This window comes from Astyanax mexicanus, chromosome 18, assembly GCF_023375975.1.
Source record: "Astyanax mexicanus isolate ESR-SI-001 chromosome 18, AstMex3_surface, whole genome shotgun sequence".
Lineage (NCBI taxonomy): Eukaryota > Metazoa > Chordata > Actinopteri > Characiformes > Acestrorhamphidae > Astyanax > Astyanax mexicanus.
Genome location: NC_064425.1, coordinates 1,866,747 through 1,891,489, shown reverse-complemented (window position 1 = coordinate 1,891,489; position 24,743 = coordinate 1,866,747). Strand labels below are relative to the sequence as shown.

Below are 24,743 nucleotides of genomic sequence, written 5' to 3'. Positions count from 1 at the left end.
GACTCAAAACTCAAATCCATTGCTAAACTACTGTATGTTTCCATCCAGACATTTTGCAAATGTTATGCGCAATTTATTCATTTTCTAGTGTTTCCATTCAGTACAGTTACAGAAAAAAAAATGTGTTTTCCATTATTCTTTTTATAGCTAGATTTGCTTATGTAACTGCTGTGCTCTGTTCTTTATTCCAGGAGGCTTATTCAGTTAGAGAACAGTGCAGAATGACATTCACCTTGTGTTACACTTCACAAGAAGTGTTCTTTTCTGCTGTTTATGTGATCCATGCTAATGCAAGAGACTGTCTCCAATCTACATTTGATCTATTGTAAAACATCAGTTGTGCATTATTAATTCTTGGTCAAGGGCATTGCTTTTAAAGGTTACTGCTCTGCATTAGATGAAGTGTGGAAGTCCGTAAACATCAAAAGACTCAAAAGTTCTCTTTATTGAGAAAAATAAAGTCCTGATAATGTTCTGTTTGTGGCATATGGAAGTCATGCCAGGTCTTAGGTCAGTGTGACTGTTTCTGTAGATGCTGTTAGAGAATGTCAGTAAATGGCATCGCTGACATCCAGCCCATTATAAAGGCAGGACTGTACACACACACACACACACACACACACACAAAAAAAAAAAAACACTAGTGTTGAATTTGAAGAGTTACCTACTTCAGAGTTGTGTAGAGTTGATTTCAGAGCTGATCTACATGTTCTCTGCACTGGCAGTGTTACAGTTTTTCCACATTGTATGAACACAAAATGTGGAACTATGCACCCAAATCCAAAAACATGAAGCTCATGTGTCACATTGTGACTCTAAACTGCTAAACTCTAAACTCAATTCCACATGTTCTCACTCAAATATCCTTCAAAATCACAGCTTTACAAATTTCTCACCTAAGAATCACTGACCTTCAAATACTAAATAAATAATAAATACATATTTGTTACCTCTTTGTATGTGAACTAATTTAACTCGTCATGTTTCTCATTGTATTTACATAATTGAAAATCAGTGTTTTGCAACCTTACTACATACAGTGAAACAGCTTACATTTGTGTCACATATACATGTAGTACTGTAATGCTATATGGGGGGTCCTACACCGCACCAAATACAGTTTTTCCAAAATGTTTAAACGCATTTCTAGAAACTCTGCTCAGTTTCTAAAAACTATAAACACAAACTAAAAATTATAAACTGCTTTGTTGAAACTCCACAAATCTCTAACAAAACTTATTCCTTCCACCAAAACAACACACAGATATTTATCTCCTGCAGAGCATCAAATAAACACTGACAATATAAATTCAAAGCACTGTTATCAGAAGTATCTGGTTGTGTTTTTGACTTCATGAGGCCACTGTATAAATTCAAATGAATACAGTACTACATGTTATGCTACACAAATGTAACCTGTTTTACTGTATGTAGTTTGTTGCAAAACTTTTTAGGTAATTTTCACCTATATAAGTACAATGAGAAACATCACGATTTAAATTAGTTCACATAAAAAGAGGTAACAAATATGTATTTATTTTTTATATATTCGAAGGTGAGCAAGCTGTACTAAATGATGCAGTTTGTGTTTAGAGATTTGTAAAGCTGTGATTTAGAATGATATTTGAGTGAAAGGTGGAAGGAATCAGTTTGCTAGAGATTTGTGTTTGAGTTTCAACAAAGCAGTTAATAATTTTTAGTTTGTGTTTAGAGTTTTGATAAACTGAGCCAAGTTTCTGGAAATGCATTTAAACATTTGGGAAAAACTAAAAAATCTGACTGAAGTGGGTGTTGATGGTTAGTGTTATTTAAGCAATAGAACACGAGAGTTATCACGAATAACATCATTAGGTCTGGGGCACGAGCCGTGATGTTATTCGTGATAACACACGACATCGAGTGGTCTATTGCTTTTATACAACAGTTTCTTTTTTTTACAAAATGAATAAAGAAAATAAACCAAAGAACTTTAAGAAATTGAGTATGAATATGCTTTAATATGGACTGAGCCTTCCGCCAAAAAGTAGTTCCACCACAACTGTAACAGAACTGAAACTTAACTACAAAACAGTGTATGGTTTATACAGACTAACACCACGAAAGTTAGCTTGAAAGCACAATTGGGAATAAGCGAAGGAGGTAACGTTAGGACCGTAAAATAACGCTAATACTTTCCTGCATTGTGAAATCGTCTTCAGGTGAACGCTGCGCATTTTTGAGCATTTTTGCTTGTTTTTGCTGGGTGGTGTTGGTTTTAGCTAGCTGGCTGTACTGTGGTTAGGTTAGTGTAGTTTGCTTTAGCTCAGCATTAACTTAGCTTAGCCTAGCCTGGCTGGTTAGCGTTCTGGCTGTCAGATGGCATTAGCCGAGCGATTTTCTTTCCCTTTTTTCCACAAAAGACGAGCCAGCAATGAGGGCGAGCATGCCGTGGTTGAGCACTAGCCTGTGCTAAGCTAACGCTGCTGCGGGTGCCGTTGATGATTCTAAGTTGTCCTGTGTATATAAATACGCCGTTACTCGGCAATGCGCCGGCGGAGTGATACAGGTTTAGTGTGAGAAGGCGGTGATGTTATCACAAATATCATCACAGCTAGAACACTTCTCAACCAATCAGATTGTGAGGTCGGAAATAAATGTTGTATAAAAGTAAATAAATCTCTCTCAGAGTTTAAATTAGTTTAGGCTCCTCCCACACTCCTCTACAGTCTGACAAAAGAAACAGGAAGCCGTTTTCTTGAGCAGTTTAAAGGCCAATAAGGTAATAAAATCTATTTAAATACTAATTTCATAGAATATTTTGTTAATATAAATTTTAACAAGTGTACAGTAACTCCACAAGCACTAGATATACATTGTAGAAGACCCTTTTTTGTTGAAATACTCGCTTATTATCTGTCCAACTAGCTTTAGCTAGCTTAGCTTTTCTGTCAGGCATCATTTTAAAGTAGCCTATTTGAAATTATAATACATTAAGCTGGCTTTTTTTATTATTGTGGTAAACCACTCTTTTTTAAATGGTTTTTAATTAAATAACAAATAAAATGTAGCTGTGAGACTAAAACTGTTTAGTCAAACTTCCCATTCCACCTTAAATGTAATTTGGCTAGCTAACTAGATAGCTAGTTAGCTTAGCTTTTCTGTCAGGTGCCATGTTAAAGTATATAAATGTATAACACATTAAGCTGGCTTTTTAAGTTAACTAACTAGCAGTATTGTGGTAAACCACTCTTTTTAGAATTGTTCTAGATAGCCAGTTAGCTTAGCTTTTCTGTCAGGTGCCATTTATATTAAATTATACTACATTAAGCTGGCCTTTTAAAGTTAACTAGCAGTATTGTGGTAAACCACTCTTTTTTAGAATTGTTTTTAATTTAATAACAAATAAAATGTATCTGTGAAAATAAAACTGGTTTGTAAAATTTCCCATTCCACCTTAAATGTAATTTGGCTAGCTAACTAGCTAGCTAGTTATCTTAGCTTTTCTGTCAGGCGCCATTTTAAAGTATATAAATTTATAACTAGCTAGCTAGCTGTTGACTGTGCTAGTTAGCTTAGCTTTTCTCTCAGGTGCCATTTTAAAGTAGCCTATATTCAATTATAATACATTAAGCTGTCTTTTTATTTATTGTGGTAAACCACTCTTTTTAGAATTGTTTTTAATTTAATAACAAATAAAATTTAGCTGTGAGACTAAAACTGGTTTTGGTTGTCAAACTTCCCATTCCACCTTAAATGTAATTTGGCTAGCTAACTAACGTTAGATAACTAGTTAGCTTAGCTTTTCTGTCAGGCGCCATTTAAAAGCATATAAATTTATTACACATTAAGCTGGCTTTTTAAGTTAAATATCTATCAGTATTGTGGTAAACCACTCTTTTTTATAATTGTTTTTAATTTAATAACAAATCAAATGTATCTGTGAGTCTAAAATTGTTTAGTTAAATTTCCCATTCCACCTTAAATGTAATTTGGCTAGCTAACTAGTTAGCTAGTTAGCTTAGCTTTTCTGTCAGGTGCCATTTATATTAAATTATACTACATTAAGCTGGCTTTTTAAAGTTAACTAGCAGTATTGTGGTAAACCACTCTTTTTTTAAGAATTGTTTTTAATTTAATAACCAATAAAATGTAACTGAGACTAAAACTGGTTTGTCAAATTTCCAATTCCACCTTAAATGTAATTTGGCTAGCTAACTAGATAGCTAGTTAGCTTAGCTTTTCTGTCAGGTGCCATTTATATTAAATTATACTACATTAAGCTGGCTTTTTAAAGTTAACTAGCAGTATTGTGGTAAACCACTCTTTTTTAGAATTGTTTTTTAATTTAATAACAAATAAAATGTAGCTGTGAGTCTAAAATTGGTTAGTTAAATTTTCCATTCCACCTTAAATGTAATTTGGCTAGCTAACTAGATAGCTAGTTAGCTTAGCTTTTCTGTCAGGTGCCATTTATATTAAATTATACTACATTAAGCTGGCTTTTTAAACTTAACTTGCAGTATTGTGGTAAAGCACTATTTTTAGAATTGTTTTTAGTGTAATTCTATAGAAGATAGAACAAACACTGAGCGAGTGTAAAAACTCTGAGTTTATCTTTTAACACTACTTTAAAATAACACTGGTGTTTTTGCTGTGTAGTTTGTCAAACTGCAGAGCTTTTTCTAGCTGATTTTTTTACGTCATCTGAAAACAAACTGGCTGTCCTTTATTATTATTTACATTGTGGGAATGTTTTGTGATGTGTGGATGGTAAAAAGTGGACTGTATACTTTAGGAGCTTTTAAAAATGCATAACATCTAAAACAAAAAACATGTGAGCACAGACTTCATAACTCTCATTACTGTTTTAACTGTTACTGTAGTTAACATCAGTTACGTAAGACCCAATATGCTGAATGAGATGGTTGCCGAATAATATGCAATACTTACTGCATTTGTAATTCAATTCAATTTTACTTTCAATTCAAGTTTATTCTCATTCATAGTGTGACTCATTGATAGTTTAATGGGTTAACTTACATTAAACCAAATATCTTAACTTCAGTTAATCTAATTATTATCATAACTCTATTATATAGTTATACAGTAGTGAATTTTACTATTTATACAGCTGAATATAAACAGCTTTCTTTGATTTTACCAAATTGAAAACCTCTGGAATATAATCAAGAGGAAGATGGATGATCACAAGCCATCAAACCACCAAACTGAACTGCTTAAATTTTTGCACCAGGAGTAAAGCAGCATAAAGTTATCCAAAAGCAGTGTGTAAGACTGGTGGAGGAGAACATGATGCCAAGATGCATGAAAAAACTGTGATTAAAAACCAGGGTTTTACCACCAAATATTCAATTCTGAACTCTTAAAATTGATAAAACTTTATGAATATGAACTTTATGATTTCTTTGCATTATTTGAGTCTTTTTTTGTTATTTCAGCCATTTCTCATTTTCTGTAAATAAATGCTCTAAATGAGAATATTTTTATTTGGAATTTGGGAGAAATGTTGTCTGTAGTTTATAAAATAAAACAACAATGTTCACTTTACTCAAACATAAACCTATAAAGAGCAAAATCAGAGAAACTGATTCAGTCTTTTTTCAGAGCTGTGTGTATATATATATATATATATATATATATATATATATATATATATATATATATATATATATATATATATATATATATATATATATACGTATATATATATATATATATATATATATATATATATATATATATATATATATATATATATATATATATATATATATAAAGTTACATAATTAAATAACAAGGCATGACAAATGGTTCTTTGGCACAGAAAAAAACACTTTTTACTCCAAAAATAATATTTTTTGTAAGTAAACCATTTTAAAAGGATTTTTAAGAATTTGATGTAATGGTTCTTTACAAAATTTATTCCTCTATGGCTTCGTTATAAATAACACTATGTGGTAAAAAAAATAAGTGTATCAAGGCTTCCGTTGTTCTAACAGCAAGGATAACATTTAAAAAAATGGTGTGGCACAGCAGATAACACCACTACCGTCCAGTCAGCCACCAAATCACGTGGGAGACTGGGGTTCAATTCCCGTTCTGGGTGACTGGATGCTTTTAAGTCAACAAAACAAGGTAAATTCAGAAATGTTCAGCAACAATACAAATAGCTGGAGGGCACAGCGGTTGTTATTTGATCAGTAGCTGATTATATTTTAATGCTCTCGGCGAGCTGCATGTGAGCAGTATAGCGCAGGGCCGGAGGAGTGGGCGGGGGGAGCGTGCCCATCCACCGGTGGATATTAATGAGCGCAATTTGGCGGCGTGCAGCACGGGAGAGCGGCGGGTGAAGAAAAGTTGTTTTTATGATGCGGGCTTTTGCTCAGCGCAAGCAAACACCCCCAGGGCCGACGGGCACGGCGCATAATTGCGGCATTAGGAGCCGGTCAGGCTGGCGGCTCATTAGGCCCTGCTGCGGAGACAGCCGAGAGGCCTCGGGGAGCGAGAGGGAGCGAGAGGGAGCCAGCGTGAGCCGGCTGGCAGATGTAGAGGAGCTGCAACAGAGCAGCGCTGCACAATTAATCACGTTAAAAACACACAGTCCTGATTCCTGATTCGTTTCTCAGCGCAGTTTTCAATCAGGAGCAAAACCGATTCTGCAGCATTAAGCACCTGCATAGCATCGAGCGAAAACCCCGCTCCACAGATCGATGATCACAGACGCCACGCCATGTGACCTCCAGCATGCTGAGGAATGTGTGCATTTGTTTCAGGCGAATTTCATTTCTGGAGTATTTTTATTTTATTTTTATTTTAAAGCACCTGCTTTACACAGGAAGCTGCTCTTAGAGCAACATGAAGCACAAGGCAAAAATAATTCTATATAAGCCTTTGACTTACTCAGTTTATTGTACAAATAAAATAAAATAAAAATCCTAAAAGAACTAAGCATAACTGTAATTCTAAAACAAACTTCATGAGAATAACCAACGCTCGACTGACACTCAAGGAAAACTGCAAAGAAACATGGAAGCAGTTTTTGTCAATTGTCTGCCTGACATTACACCACTAAATATTGAGGATTTCTATTTAAGCATCACATAAAAAGCTTTCATGTTTGATAAGGAACATTACTGAAAAGCACAATTGTAATTGTAATAGAAAATATAAAGAAAATTACTTAAAATCTTTTTATTTTAAAATCTATATTTTCCGAATACAAATCAAACAGTTCATCTCCTCCAATCCTTTAGTTTCATTATGTTTGTCTAGTTTTACGTCTTTATTGAAACCTGCAGAATTTGAATTGATTCCTGATTGATTGTTACTGATCTGGAATTACTGTATTTTTTACTATTTATTTTGTTATGTTGCACATTGCTGTTTTAATAGTGCACACTGCTGCTACCAAAAAAGCCACTAGATGGCATTACATATCTTAATTAAATTATTTAAATTTGACCATTAGTGCCTAATGTGGTGTATTACAGATCACTTGTATCACTGTGCATCACTTATATCAAGCCCACCTTTTGAAATAAGCCTCTCTGCTGTAAAAAAAAGAAAAAAGAAATTCGAGAATCGAATCGAACACTAAACACTAAAATCGGAAATAAAATTGAATCGAGGATTTAGAGAATCGTGACACCCCTACTGTCCTGTTGCTTTAGCCTGATGTTGAAGAAGTTCTCCATATTTGTGCTCGTTCTGGAGAGAGGGGTGGTTTTCTGTATTAACAGAGGCAGTATTTTGTGCACTGGTACAGCCATATCTGTAGTGTGGTAATTAGGAGTGGTGGGGAATAGCACGGTTTCAGTCAGCTGTAGGGTAATGCAGCTAATGAATCTATAGAAGCACCAGGGGCAGTGTTTTTTCTGACAGCTCTGAGCGTTAGCCGAGAAGCCGGGAAGCTCACAGTGTTGTGCAGTATTAATTGGAGCAGCTGGGATCTTTTCCTGAATTACCATAATGTAGATAATAGGAATACATTTTTAAAGAAATGGCATTTAGATGGATGCACTTGGCATGATGTCCTTTGCTATTGTCTGCTTCAGTTTTCCTCACTGTCATGAACTGTCACACAATACTTTGTTTTAACCACATGCTGAGCTGCATTCATTTCATGCCAAATACCCTGAAGGTCCAAACAGACACTTAGAGATGGTTCTGATCCAGATTTTGATCTGATTCTTTATCCAAACCCTGATTTAATCGATCTGTATTATTCTGTATCAGCCAAATTCAGGATTGGTCTGATAATTGTTATTAGTGGTTCTGTGACACTGATTATTTTACAAAAAAAAACATAACAGTAAATAAAAAAAGGACTGGGATTAAAATAAAAAGTACAGACCACTTAAAAATTATGAGTTTCTTTCATTTTACCAGTTACCAAAGTAACTGGTAAACTGCTTGATTTTTTTTGCACCAGGAGTGTAAAACATAAACTTATCCAAAAGCAGTGTATAAGACTGGTGGAGGAGAACATGATGCCAACATGCATGATTAAAAACTGTGATTAAAAGCAGGGTTGCTCCACCAAATATTGATTATTTCTGAACTCTTAAAACTTTACATGAGTTGAATATGAACTTTTTTTTTTTTTTTTTTTTTTTTTTGCATTATTATTATTATTTTTTATTTCAGCCATTTCTCATTTTCTGTAAATAAATGCTCTAAATGAGAATATTTTTATTTGGAATTTGGGAGAAAAGTTGTCTGTAGTTTATAGAATAAAAAAAAGTGTTAATTTTACTCAAACATATACCTTTAAATAGCAAAATCTAAGAAGCTGATTCTAGTCTCTTAATTTTTTTTCCAGAGATGTAGATTCAGATATTCAGTCCTAATCCATTCCAGCATTACACTACTTGTTTTGTAAGTGCTTCAATTGTTCATTTATTAGAAAGTCTGTGAAAGTATTCTATTAACAGAGTGTTTTTTTATTATTAATTTTATATCTGAGTGTTTTAAGAGCTACTGCAGTTTTTAATGAGTAATCAGAGGAAACCGATAATGAACAATTTAGATCTTAACTTCAGATGAAGTGGAACTTTTTAATGCATTGTTAAGATTAGAGTAATTGAGGTCATACTCATGTGCACTCGTTTATTAACTGCATAAAGTAGGAATAATAAGGAGTTTGAAAACCATGAGCACCCATTATGTATTTGTATTGCGTTTGTGTGTGTGTGTGTGTGTGTGTGTGTGTGTGTGTGTGTGTGTGTATTAATAGTTGTGGGAGTCAAATATCCTTATTTATTATCTTTAGTTATTACACCGCCAACATGATACAACTTAATACAAGTGTGTATTTTATCCACCTGCTAAGTGGTTGACGGATATGTAAGGTGGTTGCTGTGGTGTTGCTAAATGTGGTAAGTGCTAAGTGCTTCTCCATGGTGTCCTGGGTTGCTATGGTGTTGCTAGGTGGTTGCTGGGTGGTAGCTGCAAGATTATTATTAAAGGGTTGCCGTGGTATCCCATCAATCAATCAACCTATTTTAACTCCGAACTACATTCAGGGCGCTGAGCATTTACAAATACAGGGATTGACATGACAAAGAAAATAATAACTACATTTAATCATTTTAAAATAACAGTAAATACAATAAGAATAAAATAATAACAGTAATAACACTATTAACACTATTATTAATTAAGAAATTAAAATCAAAAGATCATTAGATTAATACAAGATAAAAGTTAGCCAAAACTAACTTTAACATAGTACAATAAAAATACAAATAAATACATTAAAAATATAGTATACTGCTATATAGTTATAATAAAAAATAATCAAAATAAGTTAAAATGCAGTAATACAAAACTATAAAAAATAAAATAATGAATAAATAAACAGGAAATAAAGAACTAAGAGAATAACTAAAAATAATTAAAATAAAAGTTGTTGCTATGGTGTTGCTAGGTGGTTGCTGGGTGGTTGGCTCAAGATTATTAGTAAGGGTTTCCATGCTAACCCTTGTTGCTATGGTGTTGCCAGGTGGTTGCTGGGTGGTTGCTTCAAGATTATTATTATTAGTAAGTGGTTGCTTTGATATTCCATGTTGCTATGGTTTTGCTAGGTGGTTGCTGGGTGGTTGCTTTAAGATTATTTTATTAATAAGTGGTTGCCATGGTATTCCATGTTGCTACAATGTTGCTAGGTAGTTTCCAATGCGTTGGTTGATAATTATATTGTCATACTAAGATTAGCATGGTTTGATTTTAAACTTTATGTTTTGTAGAACTGATCAGAATTGGTTGATAAGTGTTAATTGATTACAGTTTTGATTTAGAAGTATAGCTTAGTATAACTCGACATGCTCTACTAATTTATATCGTAATTTGTATTTATTTATAAAAACAGTCTCCAGTTATATGGTAGTGTACGTTTCTTTAATGATAATTATTAAAAATAATAGTACCGGTAATTTAATCTAATTTTAATTTTTTTAATTGCAGTTTAATTTGTTTATTTCATTATAGCATTAACTTTTATAGATATATTACTGAGATTGTTTTCTTTTTCTTTAGGTTTGTTCCTTTAAGTTTTTTCTAAGTTAAGTTGAGTAAATGCTAATTTAATTTATCTTTTTTCTAGTCCTTGTCTATGGTCTTTTATTTCATTTATTTTCAGAGTAAACAGAGTAAGATTGATTGATTGATTGAATCATTGTAAATGCATTGCGCTGAGTGTGATATAATAATGTGAAATAATGTAAATTAATAGAATTGAAGGAATTTAGTCCTCTGAATAATACAAAGCTGCTTACAGTGGCTTGCAAAAGTATTCATACCCCTTTGACATTTTTTCGCATTTTGTCACCTTACTAACCACAATCTTAAATGTATTTTAGATTTTGAGATACTAACACATGAATATTCTCTGATCTTAATCATTCCACTGTAGCTCTGGCTGTATGTTTAGGGTCATCGTCTTGCTGGAAGGTCTCAAGTCTTTTACAGCCTCCAACAGGTTTTCTTCTTCCAGGATTTCACTGTATTTATCTCTATTCATATTCCCATCAACTCTGACCAGCTTCTTAACTCTGTTCCTGCTGAAGATAAAAAAAGCATCCCCATAACATGATGCTGCCACCACCATGTTTCACAGTGCGGATGGTGTGTTCAGAGTGATGAGCAGTGTTACTTTTACTCCCCATATAGCTTTTAAGCTTTTTGCATTTAGGCCAGAATGTTCAACTTTGGTCTCATTTCACAGAACCTTCTTCCATATGTCCCATATGTTCCAAAATGCTTGAATTTTAACTTTCTGTTTTCGTGGAAAGTGCTTGAAAATGTTCTAAATTCTAACTACATTTACTTTACAATAAATATGACTAAATAATTTAGCTTAAAGAAAAAAAATGCAGAGCGTAAAATAAAAAAAAGCTTTAATTTCTTCTACTACTGCTGTTACCAAACACAATTCTGGTTGTGTTTTCGTAAACATAATACCATCTCTTGCAATTTGACAAAGCAAATCAATAATTTTGAGTATATGTATGTATAAATACTCTCAACTCATCCTAAAATTTGACATTAACAGTAACTCAATCAGCTCAATCAAATCAATAGGGTAAACATACGGTAAAGAAGGTATTTAAATTGTGTGAAACTGACACCAATAAATCCATAATTCCTGCTATTTACTTACTTAGAAGTGTTTTTTTTTTTCAGTAGCGTAGTCTCTGTGAAGTGTGGAGAATAGTTTTGTGATATATTGATTATCGCTGAATCGCAGTTTTGAGAAATCACCATTATCATTCATTTACCACAACTTAAAGGTGCTGCATGGAAAAACTTGAAAATGGGCCTTAAAAGTGCTTGAAAGGTGCTTGAATCTTATCTTGTAAAAGGTGTATGAACTCTGCAAACAGCATGTTACTTTTTTAACAATAGATTTCTTCTTGACACTCTTCCTTAAAGACCATATTTGTGGAGTGCATGACTTATGATAGTTGTCCTGTATACAGATTCTCCTGATCCACCAGAGTGACCATGAGCCTCTTGGCAGCTTCTCTGACCAGTGCTCTGCTTGCTTGATCTGTCAGTTTGGTAGATTTGTAGATCCACAGTTGTAGAATATTTTTTCCTTCATTTTTAGATGATGGATTAAATAGTGCGCTGTTTGCTGTTAGTATGCTGTAAATGTACAACAGATTTATGTACCTATATAAAATATATTACAATTAAAGTAATATTATGCTTTAATCAAATGTTTGAAAGTAAGCTTTGATCATACTTTTTAAATAATACAATTTAGTGTATTTTAAAATAAAATAGACTACAATGAAGTACACTTTTAGTTTTTTGCAATTCAATATACTTCTAAAAATAGTTATTTCCAAGTATATTTTTGTACATTTTTAGCTAGTTTACTTAAAATGCAATGTATCTTGTAATTTCAATAAACGTCAAAAAAAAAAAAAAACGCGCTAAAAAATTGTAGTACAGTATATTAAAATCTATTTTTATTCCCAACGAAGTATACTAAATATACTAGAAGTGTGCTACTTACATTTTTTGGAACACCATTGCTGTTGCTGACAAATGAACATAATAGGAGGGTTAAGTTTGTGGTTATAAGGAGACAAAATGTGGAAAAAAAGTTCAAGGAGTATGAATATTTTTGTAAGCCACTGTATCTGTGCTCAGCTGTGCTATCGGTCTGGTCTCAAAGGTGTAGAGTATAACTTGTCACCTACTAAAATTTTAAAGTTCTGCAGTAAGCCGGGTATAATTTAGCACAGGCTGCAGGTTTTCTCAGTGTCGTATCTGAGGGCTTTTATTGTAGCAGTGATCATTAAGTGTGGGGATGTAGTGGAGCCTGGGAAAACCCATAAGACACAGTGTTATGGTTACGTGCTGTTAAAAAGCTTGTTATTGCAGGACTCGCTCGGGGTCCGGCCGGGTTTAAATCAAAGCCGAGGCCTGCAGAGCGGTGCGGGAGAGCCGGCGGAGGGAGAGAGAGAGAGAGAGAGGGATGGAGGGATGAGAGAGAGAGAGAGAGAGAGAGAGAGAGAGAGGCTGTGGTCATGCGTCTCTCCTCGGGGAGATGGTTATCGATTAGCCATTTGTTTCCTGCTGCTGCTGCTGTCAGTCGCCGCCACTCTCTCAGAGAGACGGGTAATAGCAAAGCAATGGAGAGGATGAACACAGCCTGCCTTCATCTCACTCCTCCTCCTCCTCCTCCTCGTCTCACTCTACTGCTCACTCTCTCACTCTACTGCTCACTCTCTCACTCTACCGCTCACTCTCTCACTCTACCGCTCACTCTCTCACTCTCTCAGAGAGACGGGTAATAGCAAAGCAATGGAGAGGATGAACACAGCCTGCCTTCATCTCACTCCTCCTCCTCTCACTCTACCGCTTACTCTCTACTGCTCACTCTCTCACTCTACCACTCACTCTCTCAGAGAGACGGGTAATACCAAAGCAATGGAGAGGATGAACACAGCCTGCCTTCATCTCACTCCTCCTCCTCTCACTCTACCGCTCACTCTCTCACTCTACTGCTCACTCTCTCAATCTACCGCTCACTCTCTCACTCTACCGCTCACTCTCTCACTCTCTCAGAGAGACGGGAAATAGCAAAGCAATGGAGAGGATGAACACAGCCTGCCTTCATCTCACTCCTCCTCCTCCTCCTCCTCGTCTCACTCTACTGCTCACTCTCTCACTCTACTGCTCACTCTCTCACTCTACCGCTCACTCTCTCACTCTCTCAGAGAGACGGGTAATAGCAAAGCAATGGAGAGGATGAACACAGCCTGCCTTCATCTCACTCCTCCTCCTCCTCTCACTCTACCACTCACTCTGTCACTCTACCGCTCACTCTCTCACTCTCTCAGAGAGACGGGTAATAGTAAAGCAATGGAGAGGATGAACACAGCCTGCCTTCATCTCACTCCTCCTCCTCCTCCTCCTCCTCCTCTCACTCTACCACTCACTATCTCACTCCACCGCTCACTTTCTCACTCTACCACTCACTTTTTCACTCTCTCACTCTACTGCTCACTATCTCACTCTACCGCTTACTCTCTCACTCTACTGCTCACTATCTCACTCTACCGCTCACTCTCTCACGCTCTCACTCTACTGCTCACTCTCTTACTCTACTGCTCACTCTCTCCTCCTCTCACGCTAATGCTTACTCTCTCACTCTCCACTTAGTTTCTCACTCTACCACTCACTCTCTCACTCTTTTACTTTACCACTCACTCTCTCACGCTACCACTCATTCTCTCACGCTACCACTCACTCTACCGCTCACTTTCTCACTCTCTCCACTCTCTCCACTCTCTGATGCTGCCTTTATCTGACTTGTTCTACTCTCACTCTACCTCTCATTCTCACACTCTATTTATTGTCAGTTTTGTCAGTATTTATTTGTCAGTTTCAAGTTATTTCTTGAATCAATCTGCCTGCTCTGGACTCTGATTCACACAAACAAAGACTCCAATTCCCAGCATGCACTCACACTGAACCTTCCTGACTCTGCTGATCACGTGGCACTACGGCGTTCCTACTCCCTGAGCTTCTGATTGCTCACACCTGATCTGTTTAGTATATACACCCCTCTGTTTCCTTAGTTCATTGCTGAGTATTGAATCTAGTTTACTAGCTCTTCTACAGCATGTTTCCTTTGTTTTTCCTATGTTACCGACTCTCGGTATCCATTTGCCTTTCCCTTTTTCCTGCTGGATTACTTGTTTTTGACCCCTTTTGCCCTTTTCTACACTCTCGTATGTTGTTTACCCTTTGCTGCCTTCCTGTTACTGATCCTGCCTGTCCCTGACTACCCCTTTAAGTCTAATCCCATTTGATATTAATTTGAGTATTTGGTATCTGCGAGTGTCTGTCTGCCCTTGGTTTGGCCTGTATTACAGAGGCTGTATGACGTAGGAACTTTAGGGAGTTTAAACCTCTGGAGTCACTAGAGTAAAGATTTTACTATAAATCCTGTTATACAGTGATCAGAAAGCGTCTTTTATGAAAACAGTTTTTATTCCCGTACCCTTAAACTGGCCTCTATAAAATCTAGGACAGTCATTTATGATTTTGGAGGTTTTGGAGGTTCAGGAAGCTCGTTTTCGGGGGTGGAGAGGTAATGTGGATGCTCTGGGCTGCAGTAGGGTTTATGTGAGGTTACGGCAGGTCGTCCTCGGCGACTGCAGATAAAGCTTTTCTTTGCTGTGCCTCCTCCGCTGTGACTGGCTGACTGCGTATCAGGGCCGAGTTAGCGCTCCTCTTTGATCAGAGTCCTTTTTCAGGAGATTCTCGGGAGATCTCTCTTTTGTCACTCCTGTTAGCATTGCTGTCGATTCCTGCTTAGCCGCTCTGGCGGGAGACATTCGGAAGGTACTTGTTGTTTCTTTTCTGCAGCGTCAGCACGGGAGAGATGCTGCCAGTTCAGCTGAATGTTTCAGCTGCTGCACAGATAGAAGCACAGACACTTTGAGCCTGGAGAGATCAGACGGGCTTTCTTTTCTGAGATGCGGACGTTAGAAGTGTGTTAGGAAGTTAGGGTTGCCACTCGTCCTGTAAAATACGGAATAGTCCTTTATTTGGCAACTAAATGTTGCGATTAATTCCATATTTCCATAAATGTCCAATCCACACGACTGTCACTCAACACACATCAACACTAAACCCCTCCTCCCTCCACTCAGCTCACTTATTTTAGTAGACTATGGTGGTTTCGGATCATTTATTTAATGTACAGTAGTATAAGTCAATGTACATATTATATAGGGCCATTTACAGAACAAATCAGAATAATGCATTAACAATTAATAAATAATAAATTAATTAAATAAACGTTTTTTTTATAATATATACCTCCACAATGTCTCCGGGAGATCACTGGACAGTGTATTCCATTTTGATACAAAATACACAGAAATCTGTATGGAAAAAGTGAATTATTATTTCTTAGATTACAAACAGATTTCTGTGTATTTTGCGTATAATGTAAAATATTTATATTTTTGAGGAATAAAGTGTCCAGTGATCATTACATAAAATATTATAATAAGTGATTTACTAAAAACACCAGAACATAATAAAACACACCACTGCTGCGGGTGTCTGGCCCGTGGTGGACCTTATTTTCAAACCTTATTTGAACTTCTGTAAGGTTGCACAAGGAATCGGACAAAATTAACATTTTTAAGCTTTATGTCTTTTTAATGCCTGTCTGTTTAATTTGCCAATGACCAAAATAGACTAATAAGTTTCAACCCCGTTTTAAGAAGATGTGTGGTGCAAAACAGGCTCATTGCAGTTACTGATGCTGTGATAAGGCTCAGTCATTTGGTTACCTGCCTTTCCTCATTTTTGCATAGATTGAAAAGTGAGAAATTAAACTAATATAATTAAATTAGTAGGCCAATTTTCTGTATTTTTGAATTTTTGAGTATTGATGGTAATGTTATATCATGGTATCCAGAGTTATAATGTTAACTTACTGGTTTAGAAACAGAAATTGATGTTACTTAAACTAAATTATACAATTTTAAACGTGCATTTGGGAATGATAAAAAAGGAGACAGTGCCGCGGTCACCCTGACATTAAATCTGAGATTAAAACCACAGCATGTGTTTACCCTTCTGCTCATCACACTCGATCACAATCAGCCAGGATCTGAATCACGCTATAGTATATTCACCCATACAAACGCTGCTTTTTCTGGGGGGGATTTTTTTTATATATTTTTTTTTTATTTGAAAAATCTGTCTCAGGACTTGCCAACAACATGCATCCTGCATCTCAATGATGAGCTTCTCGTTTGTGCTTCTCGCATGCATTGATTATTCCTACCTTCATCCGGTCCGTGTGTGTGTTTTATATCAGTCAAAGCATTAAGCTGACAACATTTCAGGTAAAGAGGGAATAAACATTACTGTTGACTTTAGCTATTAGCTGTTCTTTTTTATGACAGAAGTTAGATAATCTTCATCTCTATATATATATATATATATATATATATATATATATATATATATATATATATATATATACAGGGTTTGGACAATGAAACTGAAACACCTGTCATCATTTTAGTGTGGGATTTTAGGTTTCATGGCTAAATTGGAGCAGCCTGGTGTTCAATCTTCATTAATTGCACATTGCACCAGTAAGAGCAGAATGTGAAGGTTCAATTAGCAGAGTAAGAGCACAGTTCTGCTCTAAATATTACAATGCACACAACATTATGGGTGACATACCAGAGTTCAAAAGAGGACAAATTGTTGGTGCACGTCTTGCTGGAGCATCTGTTACCAAGACAGCAAGTCTTTGTGATGCATCAAGAGCCACGGTATCCAGGGTAATGTCAGCATACCACCAAGAAGAACCAACCACATCCAACAGGATTAACTGTGGACGCTGTAAGAGGAAGCTGTCTGAAAGGGATGTTCGGGTGCGAACCCGGATTGTATCCAAAAAACATAAAACCACGGCTGATCAAATCACGCAGAATTCAATGTACACCTCAACTCTCCACACCAGGTGTGTCAGTTTCAGTGTCCAACCCCTGTATGTATGTGTGTGTGTATATATATATATATATATATATATATATATATATATATATATATATATATATATATATATATATATATATATATATTAGTTATTTGATTTCAGTAATTCAGTTGACAAGAGGGATCTATTTTAAGAGTTTATTTATTTTATTGTTGATAATGAAAACCCAAAAATCAGTGTCCCAGAATATTTCAATATTATATAAGACCCAATTTGGTACTTCTGCTGATAAATGAAATTCACATATCAATATACTTTTAAATGACATGGCTTTCCAAGAATGCAAAAATATAAAGAAAATGCATCGTAGAAGAGCTATTGTTTATTGACTTCATATCGTTACTGAACTTAATTTTGTATTTTTTTTTACTCCTCTCTTGCCTACCCATTTGTCATTTTGGATATCTCGTGTATGACCTCAACTTGTGTAATTACTCTCTTTAATATGTTGTTTACATTTCCTGATATTTGGTCTGTCTGTCACAATTCCCTTTGTTAATAAACTTTGCGATTCGTATCTGCGAGTGTCTGGCCTGTGTGACACATTAAAGATAGCACATCAGCATAAATATACCAGTGGGTCTTGGTATTAAGCCAATATCAGCCAGATTGCATACTGAAAATAAAAAAGAGTAAATGCAATCTAATCCCAGCCTGAAATTGCAGCCATTCACACTGTCAGCCGTGTGTTTCTTATTAGAAAGAGAAGATGGCACAGTGCCATCTCCAGTAACTATGTCTGAATAGTGCAGCCAAATGAAAGCAATGCCTTTTTGCACTTCTAAAGGCTTAAATCAGCCTTTTACATGAATGTTTACTCAGTACTGAGTCTGCTTGATTTCCTCTGTTTAATAGAGTTCAGGTGCTCTAGTGAAAAACAAGATTGTAGGAGAATACAGGTACAGGTACAGGTGTGTGGAGGAGAATAGGCTTCCTGTGCATCCACACTGCTTTTATGCCAGGAAGCATGAAACATCTGGTCCGTTAGGTTGTTTGAATAACAACTATAAGGGCGTTTTTTTCCCGGTCGTGTCCCAAATCACTAGTTGTGGCAGCAATAGTGTATTGGACCGCGACCCTGATGACACCTTTTTTCTTTCTTCTTTGGTTTACCTGCTTTGAGATCAACTGTTCAACTGCAGTTGGGTTCAACAACCATCTGGGCTGGAGAGCTACTAGTACTACTGTAGCACTCCATCCCATTACACTTCATTTTCCAAAACAGATTTATTTTTTTGTGGCCACCACATAATGGCTTGGAAAATATCTGACCCGCAGCCAAACTTAATTGCTGACTCCTGCTTTAGATATTAAAATCTATATTAAAAGTTCCCCTTTTTTTAACCCCAAACCAATGATTTTATATAGGCTACTGCAATTATTACAGCACATTTACAGTATTGTACAAAGGTTTTAGGCACCTGTGGGAATTTTAAGTAAAGAAAAAGCTGTGCAGTAAATGTTTATTAGCTCAGTAAAACACATTACAGCATTACAATAAATACAAACAGCAAGTTTACAAAAAGCAAAAAGCTTTCCTTAAAACATAAAAAAATCTCTCCTCCTCATCTAATAGAGTTTAATAGAGTTATTTATTTCTAGTTCTCATCATATTAATAAACACCTGGTTTGGTAAATTCAATTAGTAAATGTGTTACAGTAAATCAGGTGAGCTGCTGACGGAACTGAACATATATATATATATATATATATATATATATATACACATGCTGGCTGAGGAGCATCCAGGAGAAATCTGGATCTGGAATCTCTATACTTTGTTCTTCAGCTCGGCTCACAGGATAAAACATACTTATAGTTAAAAATGAGAATTCCTTGTTATGTTTTACTGTATTTATGTTTATTTGCATCTGTTTAAATCATATGTGGTGCTTTTTTCAGGTAAAACACTCATATTGCTAGTAGTTTGGTGCCTAAAACTTTTGCACAGTACTGTATGTGTGGATTACATGTCAGCTTTACTGTGTATAAGCATGTGTGGTACATGTGTTCCTGTGAAATGACTTTTAGGTGGTACCTGGAAGTTTTAGTGTGTTTTTTTGTGGTACAAGGTCAAAAAAAAAATGTGAGAACCAAAATCTAGGACAGTAGGAATAACAACTAAAAAAACATTTACGATAAGCTCACTAAAGGGGGTCGTCTGAATTTAATATCCATCCAGTAAAACATACTTTTTTATATGTTTATCGTTTTTTTCCCTTCTATCTGCCTTTATCCGTATTTCTCCTGCAGGTGCTGCTTCCTGCTTCTTAATCGCTCTCAAAAAGAATATTTTATATTTGATCATTTCAGCCTCCGTCTCTCTCTCTTCTCTTTGATTGGCAGGAGAGCGTACAACATGCAAATGCCATATCTGTTCCACTCTTCCTGTCAGTTTTGAAATGAGGGTTTTGATGGGCACTTCTCAGTATTCTGATGAGTTTTGTGTTTGAGTGGCAGCTTTGCTCTTTGTGTTTATTCTAAAAAACTGTTTGAGTTTGATTGAGTTCCTTTAACTGGGAAATTCGACTGCCAGACTTTTATTCCTACCAGTCTTTGAGCTTATATTTAAGTCTTTAAAAGTGAGTTTTAGCTATCAAAACTACTTATATTTAGTGTAATTTGCTTAATTTAACAGTTGAGACATTAAAAGAGACTTTTTTGGTCTAATTTATGCATATTTTTTAGCAGCTATATTAAATAATATATGAAAACTGAGTTTTGAAGGATTTTAGCGAAAACAGCTAAGAAGAAAAAAGTTAATCTGTTTAATTTTAACTACCTTTGACAATATATATTTAGTCTAACCTCCAGTAAAAGTGAATTCTGTTCTGCACTATTGTGTGTTTTTATTAACTCTGGAAAGGAGAAGCTGTGAAGTTAAAAGTTTGTAAAAGTACTTCTAAAGTATTTGAAATGTTTGAGTTTTGTGTTTGAGTGACGGCTTTGCTCTTCGTGTTTATTCTAAAAAGTTTGATTTTTGAGTTTTGAGTTTGATTGAGTTCCTTTAACTGGCAATTTTGACTGGCTGACTTTTATTCCTAGCAGTCTTTGAGCTTATAAAGTCTTTAAAAGTGGGTTTTAGTGGGGTTTTATTTAGTGTAATTTGCTTAATTTAACCATTTTATAAGCTTTAACATTTGATACATTAAAAGCGACTTTTCTGTTCTAATTTTAATAGTTTTTCAGTGGCTGTATTAATTAATGGATGAAAACTGAGTATTTAGACAAGAGATTTGAAGGATTCTAGCGAACAACAGATAAGATACATTTATACAATAAAAGTCCTTTAATATTACCATATTATTACCTATTTCACATCCCGTAATGCTAGCTTCAGCTCTGAGCGCCGCCATCATTGTACTGATAATGACATAGACATATATATATATATATATATATATATATATATATATATATATATATAGACTTCTCATAGCATAGCTGCCGGAACCAGGAGGCAGACTATGTGGACTCCACATATATATATATACTATATATATATATATATGTCATTATCATTACAGTGATGGCGGCGCTCGGAGCTGAAGCTAGTAGTGTTATAGGATGTTAACAGTGGTGTTTAATAATCTTCTTGTGCACTTTTTAAGTTATTAATGCCTCGTTTTAAATGTCAGGGCTCTCCAGATTCTAGTAAGGAGGTGTGGAGCTACTTTGAGCTGGATAACGGTGTAAAAAGTGATTTATCAGGGTAAATTATGCCCCGTATCACCCAGTCTGAAGGGTGTTTGGATAAACTGTTAAAATTTCTGATATAAATAAGAAATAAAAAAAGAAGATACATCGAGATTTTATTAAATAAAAACACTTTACTAATTCAGAAGTATTTAGTTGATCGTGTAATTGGCACTGCAGGTTATGCCCTTTTTTATTTTTCTACAAGGTTACAGCATTTTTGCTATGGGGAAAAAAAAATCATACACACAGCACTCACACACACACTTTTTACTCATGTTCATCCACAGGGCTTGAGGGGCACAGATGTTCCTAAAAGCTCTGAACGTCAGTTTGACAAATGGCCACTTTAGAGATTGATATCTGAAGTAAGCAGAAAAAAGCAACGTGTTATTTTTTTCTTTTTCACTCGCAGAAAAAAATAAGAGTCCACTCCAGTTTCTAAATCAGTTTCTCTCTCTCTCTCTCTCTCTCTATATATATATATATATTAATAGCTAAATTCCAAATAAAAATATTGTCATTTAGAGCATTTATTTGCAGAAAATGAGAAATGGCTGAAATAACAAAAAAGACGCAGAGCTTTCAGACCTCAAATAATGCAAAGAAAACAAGTTCATATTCATAAAGTTATAAGAGTTCAGAAATAATCAATATTTGGTGCAATAATCCTGGTTTTAATCATGCATCTTGGCAGCATGTTCTCCTCCTCCACCAGTCTTACACACTGCTTTTGGATAACTTTATGCTGCTTTACTCCTGGTGCAAAAATTCAAGCAGTTCAGTTTGGTGGTTTGATGGTTTGTGATCATCCATCTTCCTCTTGATTATATTCCAGAGGTTTTCAAATTTGGTAAAATCAAAGAAACTCATTGTTTTATTACCTATAGAAAGGTTTTAACCTATTGGCACCATGCATAATTTTTTGTCTAGTTTTAGGTTATATCTCAGTACAGAGATCTCTAGGTGATTATTATTGGATTATTTTTGGTGAAAGGTAAGTTAAGGGGTTAAATGTTAGGTTGGTTGAGGTTAAGATTAAGTTAAACAGATATTTATTTGACAGAAACATAATGGAAAGTTTTATAAAGCAGCTAGAGCACACCATCCAAATAAAATACTCTGCATTCTTGCTGCCGCTGCTGACAATTTCTCCAAACTCGTGTCTTGAGAAACATGGAGTACACAGTGTGTTTTGACAGAGGCGGAAAGCTCAGACGTACAGTGGCTGCTCCGCCTTGTTACGCTTTTCAGACTGATGACATTTTTATAAATGGGAGAGAAAAGAAACAGAACATTGTGGTTTTTCTGTTCACAGCCTCCGTCAGACACTTCCTATTGTCTGCAAGCTCTCCATCATGCTTTAATTCGCCTGACAGTTAAACAGCAAAACGTGCATATTTACCAAACTACTGTATTTTTTGTGTATTTTATAAGATGCACTTAAAATCCTTTAATTTGCTGCTGAACCCAGCCTTAGTGGAAATCTGGAAATCTAATCTAACTGTAAATAAACAGTTTTCAGGAGAAATGTCTGTGTATAGTGAAATTCAGCTCTCATTTAACTTTAAAAGAAAATCCAGTCCTGCTGAATTTAAAGTAAAACATGGCGACACCCCTGTTCCTTACTAGTGTCGCATTATGCGCCTTATAATACTGTTTATAGCTTTATACTGCGAAAAATACAGTGAAGCTTATGTCTAGTTTAGTGTTTCTGAAATTTCTGAAATATGTTCCTGTTGGGGTGAATTTTAATTTCACAAACTAAAATGTAGCTGGACAGCATAAATGGTTTGATTTCAAAATGGCTTAATCTGGTGCTGAGTGTATAATGTAATGTTGCAGCTGGTGGCATGTGATCTGCATTTTGAGTCTGGGTATGATGCATGTCTCTTTGCATGGACTGGACAATTTTAGCCAGAAGCCGCTGGTCACGATCATAGATTCAGTACACTCTAAAAAACAGAGGTACGATATGAGTACTTTTTTGTACTCGAAGGTACATTCTTTATAATTTTACAGGGTCAGATTTGTTCCCTCTGAAGTACAAAGTCATTTCTAACAGCAATAAGTACAGATTTGTACCATTTAACCAGCCAAAAGGTACATTCAGTATTCTGCATCACTGTACTAATGAACAGTATATATTTAAATTGCACATTTTTTATTTGAAAGCCAGACAATTTTGTATCATCAAGTTTTTGAGCCATTTTTAGTTGATGACAATGTTTATAATCTTTATAATCTTTACTGGCACAAAAACCATGGGTACAAAAAAGTACTTTCACTGAAAGGTACTTTTTTGAACCTTAATATAAGGTACAGCCCCAGCGACAAGCTTTGTACTCTTTTAAGTACAAATCTGTACTTATATTTCTTAGAGTGTACCTGGAGAGGAAACAATAGAAACAGGGTGCTATTTATACAATGGCAGACAGGTGTGGGCAATCAGCAGCCTGGGGAGTGTGAATGCTGTAGCGTCACTTGATCAGGGAAGTCAGGGAAGTCTGGGAAGTCTGGTGAGAGAGCATGCTGGGAATTGGAGTCTTTACAGCACAGTTCAGAGTCCAGATCAGGCAGACTGGCACAGGCAAACTCAACCCTCGCTTTGGAGGCTAATTTTTAGCACAGTTTGGTGATTTTCGTGCTCAAAAAAAACAAAAAACACTGTGATAGACCCCAGCCCTCTGAGAACAGCCAAGTACTTCCCATACAGACAGTGATAATGTATATCACTGAGTAATGTGTGGCTCTAAATGGACAGTTATATAATAAAATATAATAAAAGTCTGTTATAAGCTTTACTAAATTAGACTCTCCTTGACGCACAGAGACCAGCTGTGAACTGTACAGCACTTATCAAGGCAGGGCTCACGCTTTTCAGTATTTCAGTATTCCTCAGCGTGGCCCACTGTGCACGGACCATGCAGCGATTTGCTATAATTGCATTTGAGTGAATTGATTTGAGGCTGTGTGTGTTTTTAATTGCTATTTCCCTGCTGTGATAGTGTAGTTACAGGTTTATGAAAGCTCGCGCTGTAATGAGCGGCAGCACGGCCTCGTCAGGCGGCCTGACGCTTGACACGTATTGTTTTGCACACTTCACACGAGCAGGACCAGATACGGTTCACTGAACACCAGAGCGTGAATGAGGAGCTGCTGGCGGTTTTAAATGAAATGCATTGCTTCAGTAGAAAGTTTCTCTCTGTTAAACTGAATGAGACAAAATCTCTGTCTCACTCTTTACCAGCTACTCTTTATAAAAGCTTTAAAAGTTTAAATCAGTCTCAATTTAATATAAGACCTAATGTCTGCTTTACAAGACCGTTAATACAGATTTACTTTAAAGCTTTAAAGGACCCAAATCAGTCCCGTACTGACTGGCTACATCCCTCCTTAAAAATTAAACTTATAAATAAACTATACTGCTGCAGGCTGTATTTTATACAGGCAGAAGAACTTGCAAACAACTTTAAACTGCTAATATGTGTTA

At 35.6% G+C, this 24,743-nt stretch overlaps 1 protein-coding gene across 3 annotated transcripts in view; it reads left to right on the top strand.

The window, feature by feature from the left end:
- grik4 (glutamate receptor, ionotropic, kainate 4) overlaps positions 1 to 24,743 on the top strand; it is a 1,128,391-nt gene that overhangs the window by 321,747 nt on the left and 781,901 nt on the right. The window contains exon 1 of one of the 3 annotated variants that reach the window (XM_049467193.1): positions 1,919 to 2,758. The exons of the other annotated variants lie outside the window; for them this stretch is intronic. The gene's annotated coding sequence lies outside the window, so the exon portion shown is untranslated. Of the gene's footprint in view, positions 1 to 1,918; positions 2,759 to 24,743 lie in introns of those variants that run through there. 3 annotated transcript variants of the gene reach the window in all.